Source organism: Rhinolophus sinicus, chromosome 2 (genome assembly GCF_057876585.1).
Source record: "Rhinolophus sinicus isolate RSI-liver-muscle chromosome 2, RSI-T2T, whole genome shotgun sequence".
Classification (NCBI taxonomy): Eukaryota; Metazoa; Chordata; class Mammalia; order Chiroptera; family Rhinolophidae; genus Rhinolophus; species Rhinolophus sinicus.
Window position 1 is genome coordinate 127,924,714 of NC_142502.1, and position 8,919 is coordinate 127,933,632.

Below are 8,919 nucleotides of genomic sequence, written 5' to 3' on the forward strand. Positions count from 1 at the left end.
CTTACACGAGCCCTCATAATACTCCTATCTTCCCTGTTAAAAATAAAATAAACTAACATCATGGGAGGGTATTGGAGCTTTGTTCAAGATCTAAGAGCCATAAATAATACAGTTGTGGGGACAGAGCCCCAGAGAGCAGTTTCCAGGCTGTCGGCCTCACGTGGAAAGGTGCTGGCTCAGGTAGTAAATGGCCATCAACTGTGATTGGATGGCCATCAGCTGTGGCTAGTTGGCTGTCAGCTGTAACCAACGAGCCATTGGCCACTAATATAACTGCTGTGGCTATGCTAGCAGCAAAATGGGGGCTAGCAAGAAGATGGTGGCTGAGCTAGCAAGCATGGATTGCAGTTAGCAAATGGGGTTGGTTGGTTGGCAGAAAGCGGACGGCAGGTTGCAGATCGTGTGGCTCCTGCTTACTGTGTCTCCAACCCAGCCTCCAGCGAGACTATAGTGATATGACTCCCCTATCTGTGGCTCCGTGGGTGTTCCTTTTTGGCCTCACCACGTCCTGCGTTCTTGTGTGGGGAGCGGGACCAGAGACTCCGCAGGCCTCCCCGCACCACAACAGTCATACCTCAACACCCAGTCTTACCTAACACTCATAACTTACTCTTAGCCATACCACCAGAAAGTAAATTCTTTTCCGTTATAGATCTTTGTGGTGATTTCTTTAGCATGCCTGCTGATACTGAAAGCCAATTCTTGCTCACTTCCACATGGGAAGGACCGCAATATACTTTGACAATAATGCCTCAAGGATGCACTGAAAGTCTGACTTACTTTTTCCAAATTTTAAAGACAGATATTGTAGATACTGAATTCTCTTACCAGTCCATCTTTTTACAATGTGAATGACCTCCTCCTGCTCACCCCGAGGAGGCATCCCTTCAATATAGCTTCCAACTCCTTTGAGAACTAGCAAAAAAGGGACATAAGGAATCAAAGAGAAACTTCAGTTCTGTAAGACTCAAGTTAAATACCTGGGACATTTAGTTACTGATAAATATCTCCTCATAGATTCCAATAGGATCCAGGGCATTTTAACTTTTCCTATCCCCAATAGTCAAAGGCAACTCAGAGGGTTCCTAGGTTTGGCTGGATAGTGTGGAAATTATTTCCTAATTTTTCTGTCATGGCTCAACCTTTATACTCTCTTCTCAAGGCTGACCAGACAGAACCCCTCACATGGAAAGAAGAATCTCAGACAGCCTTCAGTGAAATAAAAGGCAGTCTTATTGTCTGCCTTGCTTTAGGACATTCTAATTATCAATTTCCCTTTTTCCTTTTTGTCCATTTTAATTATCAATTTCCCTGTTTCCTTTTTGCCTTAGGTGTCTTGAACCAACAACATGGAAGCCAACATAGGCCCACTGAGTATAATAGTCAATAATTATTAATAGATCTGATGACCAGCGGTCTCCCTCCCTGTATGAGAGAGTTGTAGCCATTGCCAATTTACTGCAACACGTAGAAGAGATAATAATGGGCTCTCCACTGACTCTTTATGTGCCTCATTCAGTGTATGCCTTACTTAACAATCTTTAGCAATCATAAAACTCAGCACCTCTCTGCCAGCAGACTAACCTCCTATGAAACTCTTTTATCATCTTCATCTAATACAACTATTGCTCTCTGTAATACTCTGAGCCCTGCTACTCTCCTCTTTCTTCCCTCTAACGAAATCCCTCACGACTGCATAACAACTACTAACTCCTCAAACTTATTTACAGGAAACACCTCTTGAAAATGCTGAATTAGTTTGGTTTACTGGTGGTTCTTACCTAAAAGATGAAACAAGCCACTATCAAGTAGACTATGCAATTGTCTCTCTAAATGAAACCACTAGGCTAGTCTGATGCCTCACGCAACTTTTGCTCAACAAGCAGAGCTCTATGCATTAATTCAAGGTTGCAATTTAGCCAAAGGTAAGCAAATTTTGGCATGCTCTGGAAATGAAGAGGATTCTTGACTTCTTCCAGACAAAAGATAAAAAACAATTCTTCTGTTTTAGAACTCTTAGAGGCTACGCAATTACCTAAATCTTTAGCAATCATAAAAGTCCTTGGACATTCAATGGCAAACACAGAGGAAAGTAGAGGTGATGGTTTGGCCTGATACTGCTGCTATTTTAGCAGCATTGAAACAATCTGAGCTCCTAATGGAAGCACCTGTGCTACCAGCTGAAGCAATTGGAGAGTTAAGAGATAACATTATGGAAGCACAGCATTTAGATACCTGACAAAATAAGAAGTAGTGGTTAGAACAAGGCTGTAAATTTGACCCTAATAAAAACGTATGGGAAGGTCCAAACAACTGACTTCTGCTCCCTGATTGCATACAACATCATATATTAAAATATGTACATGACTTTTTATGAACTTGACTCCAAAGGCAATGGAAGTAAAAGCTAAAATAAACGAATGGGACTATATGAAACTTAAAAGCTTCTGCACAGCAAAAGAAACCATTGACAAAATAAAGAGGCCACCAACTGAATGGGAGAAGATTTTTGCTAACAGTGCCTCCGATAAGGGGCTAGTATCCAGAATATACAAGGAACTCATGCAACTCAACAACAAAAAAACAAACAACCCAATTGAAAAATGGGCAGAGGACTTGAAGAGACATTTCTCCAAAGAGGACATACAAATGGCAAATAAACATATGAAAAAATGCTCAACATCACTAATCATCAGAGAAATGCAAATCAAAACCACAATGAGATATCACCTCACCCCAGTCAGAATGGCTGTCATCAACAAGACAAATAGTAACAAATGTTGGAGAGGTTGTGGAGAAAAAGGAACCCTCATACACTGTTGGTGGGAATGCAGACTGGTGCAGCCGTTATGGAAGGCAGTGTGGAGGTTCCTCAAAGAATTACGAATAGAATTGCCGTATGACCCAGCAATCCCTCTCCTGGGTATCTACCCAAAAAATCTGAAAACATTTAGAGATAAAGACACGTGTGCTCCAATGTTCATTGCAGCTTTGTTTACGGTGGCCAAGACATGGAAACAACCAAAATGTCCTTCGATAGATGAATGGATAATGAAGTTGTGGTATATATACACAATGGAATACTATTCGGCAGTGAGAAAAGATGATATAGGAACATTTGTGACAACATGGATGGATCTTGAGAGAGTAATGCTGAGCGAAACAAGCAGAAAAAGCAGAGAACCATGTGATTTCACTGATATGTGGTATATAAACCAAAAACAACAAAAGAACAAGACAAACAAATGAGAAACAGAAACTCATAGACACGGACAATAGTTTAGTGGTTGCCAGAGGGTAAGGGGGGTGGGGGGGGGTGGGGGGGTGAGGGTAAGGGGGATCGAATATATGGTGATGGAAGAACTGACTCTGGGTGATGAACACACAATGGGATTTATAGATGATGTAATACAGAATTGTACACCTGAAATCTATGTAATTTTACTAACAATTGTCACCCCAATAAATTTAATTAAAAAAAAAAAAATATGTACATGACTTAAATCACTGGAGTAATGATAAAATGGTTTTATGGGGAAAAAATACTACTGTAAGCCATCTCCAAAGATAGCTTCCCAGGTATACCAAAAATGCCAAATCTGCCCAAAGTACAACCCTGGAAAGCCCATTCATACCTCCATGGGGCATTTTCCCTTGACTTTAGGATGCTTTGATGTCTGGCAAATAGACTTTCTTCAGTCACCCCTTTCTCAAGGATACAAATTTGTGTTAGTGATGATTTGTATGTTTTCTCATGGGTGGAAGCATTCCCATGCCACAGAGACACAGCCTCAGCAGTTAGTAAAATACTTGTAGAGAAGAGTTTCCTCACTTGGGGAATCCTCTCAGAGCTCCATAGCGACCCAGGAACTCATTTCACAGGACAAATTATACAATCTGTTTGTAAAATGTGGCGGATTTTATAATATTTCCACTGTACTTATCATCCCCAGTCCTCTGGCCTTGCAGAATGGACTAACAAGGTAATCAAAATTCAATTGGCAAAACTCATAGAGTCTTTTTAATTTTATTTATTTTTTATCAGTTTTAGGTGCACACAACAAAGTATTAGTTAGACATTTATCATTTATATCCCTCACACTGTGCCAATCCCCTCCACCATCCGCTATTTCTTTGACATTGCACACAGCCAATACATTTCCACTGTCTCTATTCCTAATGCTGTACTCCGCTTCTTATAAATATATATATAAACTTGTAGTTGACATTCATTATTGTTCAGCTTCAGCTTCTGGTGTACAGTGCAGTGATCAGGCATCTACATGTTCCCTGAGGTGGTCTCCCTAATGAGACAAGTGTCCATTGGATACCCTACAACATCTTTACATTATTGATTACATTCCCCAAATTAACTTTTGTAACCCCGTGGCAATCTTGTGGTTACGGACTGCTTTCTAAACCCCTCACTTTCCCCCTTATCCCCACTCCCCCTCCCACCTCGCAACCCTCAGTTTCTCCTCTATGTCTCCATCTCCAAAACTGCTTCTAATTAGTTCATTCACTTATTCTTTTCTTTAGATTCCACATATAAGTGAGATCATATTGTATTTGTCTTTCTCTGTCTGACTTATTTCACTTAACATAATGTTCTCTAGGTCCATCTATGGAAAACAGTATGGAGGTTTCTCAAAAATCTGAAAATGGAACTACCTTATGATCCAGCAATTCCACTCCTAGGTATCTATCCGGAGAAATCCAAAACTCTAGTTCAAAAAAATTTGTGCACTCCTATGTTTATTGCAGCATTATACACAATAGCCAAGACATGGAAACAACCGAAATGCCCATCAGTAGATGACTGGATTAAGAAACTGTGGTACATTTATACAATGGAGTATTACGCAACCATAAAGAAGAAAGAAACCTTACCATTCATAGAGTCTTTTGATCTGCCTTGGCCTAAGGCTCTTCCCTTGGTATTGCTCAACCTAAAATCTACTCCTTTCAGCAAACATAGACTATCTCTGCTTAAAATTATTACCAGCAGACCCCTGAGATTAGACCAAAGAATATGGAATGCTGCACTACTGAAAGGAGACTTCCTGATCTACTGAAAGAACTTATAAGGGCCTTTAAGATGAACAGCTCATGGAACAATCATTCCATAGTGAACTCCTGGGAGGCAGACCTATAACATCATGACCTCCAAACCTAAGATGGTATCTATTGGAAACACCATCTCCATAAAGATTCCCTTCAGTCCTGATGGGAAGGCCCATATCAGGTATTACTTACTAACACTTGTACTGCTAATCTTAAGGGTATTGACACATGGATTCACCTCAGCCTATTGCTGGTCTTAAGTTGAAAATCTCTAAACAACCCAAGACCATCACTAGCGTTCTCATTCCAGGATCAAAGCAGGCAGCACCTGATGTAAATGGCTCTCCCAAGACCCCAGACCAGGTCAGTCAGACATGACTTCACCCAGAAACCCTTGCACTTGGTCTTCCTTTGAACCATCTTTGTTTCATTTATTGATTATATTGCTATCATGACCTAATTTTTTCCTGAACAAAACTCTTGAGAAAACATTCTTCCTTTTCCTAACTATTTAGTCTACTTTCAAGATGAACATACTCAATGTCTATGTCTGCTTACTGCAATGACTACCCTAGTTGCCCTTCCACCTCCTTTTGTTCCTGCTATCCAGTGATTATCCAAAAGTGCCAATTTAACTGACTGTTGGATATACCCCCGAGCTAACCATACTCATGATGAACCAGAATTAGTGGCTTAGCTCTTAGGCTTTGAAAGCTTACAAAACCTAACAGGACATAATGCTGGATTTAAAGTCCTGCTTTATTCTCAACCTCAAAAAGTGTTGATGAAACATATGACGCTTCTGTAGCCAGAGCCTTCCATAAGGTTCCTCCAACTTATAAGGGAATACCCATAAATACAATCTGCACTCTGATAACGTTTCTATATGTTTTGAAAAAAATAAATGGTTCAGGCAGAATCTTGGGTTTTGTCCCTTTGAAAATGTGTATCTACACTCTTTTGTATGATTCAGATGACCGTGAGTTCACAACTCAATGGGCCTTAAGCGACGACCATATTGCTTCTTACAATGTCTCTCTAATGTGGAGACATTCAGGGAATAACGCCACTGACTGCTGAAAAGCAGGTGTCCTTCCACTCCCAAATACTATTGGGAGACTAGATCAAAATCTAGTATTTAATGGAAAAATAAATGAAATCTATCTCTTAGGGCATCCCAGCTGGAAAACTGGGAAGAATCAAACCCATGCTAATCTTTTGATCTTGACCCAAATCTACAGAGAGCACCTGAGGTTTATGGTCGTCCAATATATGGAGGATATGAAGTCCCTGCCTCAGAAATGGGACTTAATACTTCCCTCAAGTCTGGGTTGAAGGGTCTAATTGTGTATTGTTACTTGAGAGCACTTGGTGTTTCTTCTTATGTGGAACCCAAATATATGTCACCTTGCCAACCTGCTGGCTAGGCAGATGTGACATTGTAATGTTAGTATCTGATGCTGTCACCAGAAAGACTCTCCCTTCCTTTGCCATTAGTCCCAATCTAGACTCTTTTGTCTATAAACTTCGACCAAAATGGACCAAATGGAATTGGGACTTGGAGCAGGGTCTTGTGGATCCTCTCTCCACCCAAAACCCTGTAATAGATAAACAAGACTTTGGACATGCTTATGCTAGAGCTTTCTTTCCTTGACATGGAATTGCTGAACTAGACAAGTCTATGAGAAACCTTTCTATCCTTATAGCACAAACGCTGAATGCTACTGCAACTGCTTTTAAAGAACAACAAGGAATGATTGGCCAGGTACTACCAAACCACAGGGCTCCAGATATGCTAGCCGCACAGCAAGGTGGTATTTATGCCCTACGGGGAGAAGAATGTTGTTTCTATATTAACAATCAGGTAAAGTGATACAGCAACATGAGGTTCTGAAACAAAACATTTGAATCCTTGAACAGACAGGACATTACGCTTTTGTTTGGTTTTAGACTGATGTTCTTAGCTGGCTGCCTGTAGGAAGAGAGACACAGCTTCATTCTATATAACAGACTTTAATCATATTGGTTTTGTGATTATACTGTTCACTACCTTAATGTCTTGCCAGGTGCACTGAACAATGACTAACAGCCACTACCAGAATAATGGTCGCCCAATGCCTAGAGATGTTACAACAAAATAAATCTGACCGAGACCACCTCTACAAAGCAACTTTTGATCTGAGGAATAAGTGACTTAGCTCTGCTTCCAGCAAAAGTCCTTGTTGCTCAGATGTAGCCATAATCTCTCCTATTGTACACTCAGGAGACTGCCTTCCCTCCTACATGGGGCATGACATACCGGGAATGAGCTTTCCTGGCAACGAGGGTTCAATGTTGCTTTTTAAATGACAGACCAAAATATTTCCTAGTTGATCATCAATGCTTTCTAAAGAAAGATCTTGATCAAAAGGGGTACATGTAAAAGAAAATCAGAGAAATGAAGTTGGCATTGCTAAGAGATCAGTTTAAAATGGAGCCGGGAGGCCGCGGGGAAGCTGAGCTCACTCACCCCCTCCATGTGAAACCAAACTTTTGAACTGGGCTAAATCAAATGGCTATATCCTGATATAGTTCCTGGAACTGGTTCTGCATCACTGAACTCGCTATTAAAAAACAAAATGTTCAGGGGCAGCCGATTGGCTCAGTTGGTTAGAGAGCAGTGCTCATAACATCAAGGTCGCCGGTTCGATTCCCACATGGGCCAGTGAGCTGTGCCCTCCACAACTAGATTGAAGACAACCACTTGACTTGGAGCTGATGGGGCCTGGAAAAACACACTGTTCCCTAATATTCCCCAATTAAATAAAAAAAATTGCACCTAGCAATAGACATAAGCAATTAATCCGGTATAGCATAATGTGAGTCTGCTTGCCAGCACCAATCACAGCTCTTTCTAAACAAGTTGTAATCCTTTTGATAACTCCCCTTTTTCTGTCTTTATAAACTCTGACCCTTTCTTTCCCCCTTGGAACACAAGTTGGGATTTCTACCCAAATCTGTGGCTACCGAATTGCAATTCCTAAAAAAGACCCTTAAATAAAGTTTTTGTTTGTCTTGCAGCTCTTGGTCAGGATTGATTTCTACACCCCTCCCAGAGGTATCCTGCAGCTGTGAGGCAGGTACAGCTGTGCCCCTCCTTGATGCTCCTGTGGCTCTTTTCTCATAGTTTTTTTCTCTTATATCTCATTGTGTTGCTGATTTTGTCTGTTCATTTGTTTTAAAATATCTTTCTCTTCAGTTAGACCATTTGGTCCTTCAGAGCAAGGACCAGGTCTTAGGTGGGCTCTAGAGTTTGGTGGCCTAAGTTCAAATGCTGGCTTTGCTACTTCTTAGCCATGAGAACTTGGGCAATTGGCTTTATTTCCCTAAGCTTTTCCAAGCCTCATCTTTCTTACATAAATATGAGGATAAGAAGATTCTACCTCAAAGGGGTGTTGTGAAGATAAGATGAATTAAATTATGTAAAGCACTTAGGGTAATACCTGGCACATAATAGGCACTCCATAAATGTTTGTGCAGTTTAATATATGGGTGAAGGATGGACAGATGAGGGCCCGCAGACATGCTTGAATCTAGTGTGTGAAGACCTGTACCACAGCTTTCAAAAGAATTCAGTCTGTGTGGAACTGTTTCCTCAATTTGAGCTGCCGTCTGCCAGCAGACAGCCTTCTCCTGATGTTTTTGTAACATCTCTTTCCCTTCTTTGTTTGTGTTACTCCTGCCTCTCCAGTGATTGCTCGCAGGAAACATTCCTAGAAAAACCTCAAGGGACTGACTTCCTTTGTACTTCAGGGCAGCAGACAGAGTCTGTGTTCTCTTGACTGCAGCTGGGCTCCAGCCCCTGGGGACTGAGGG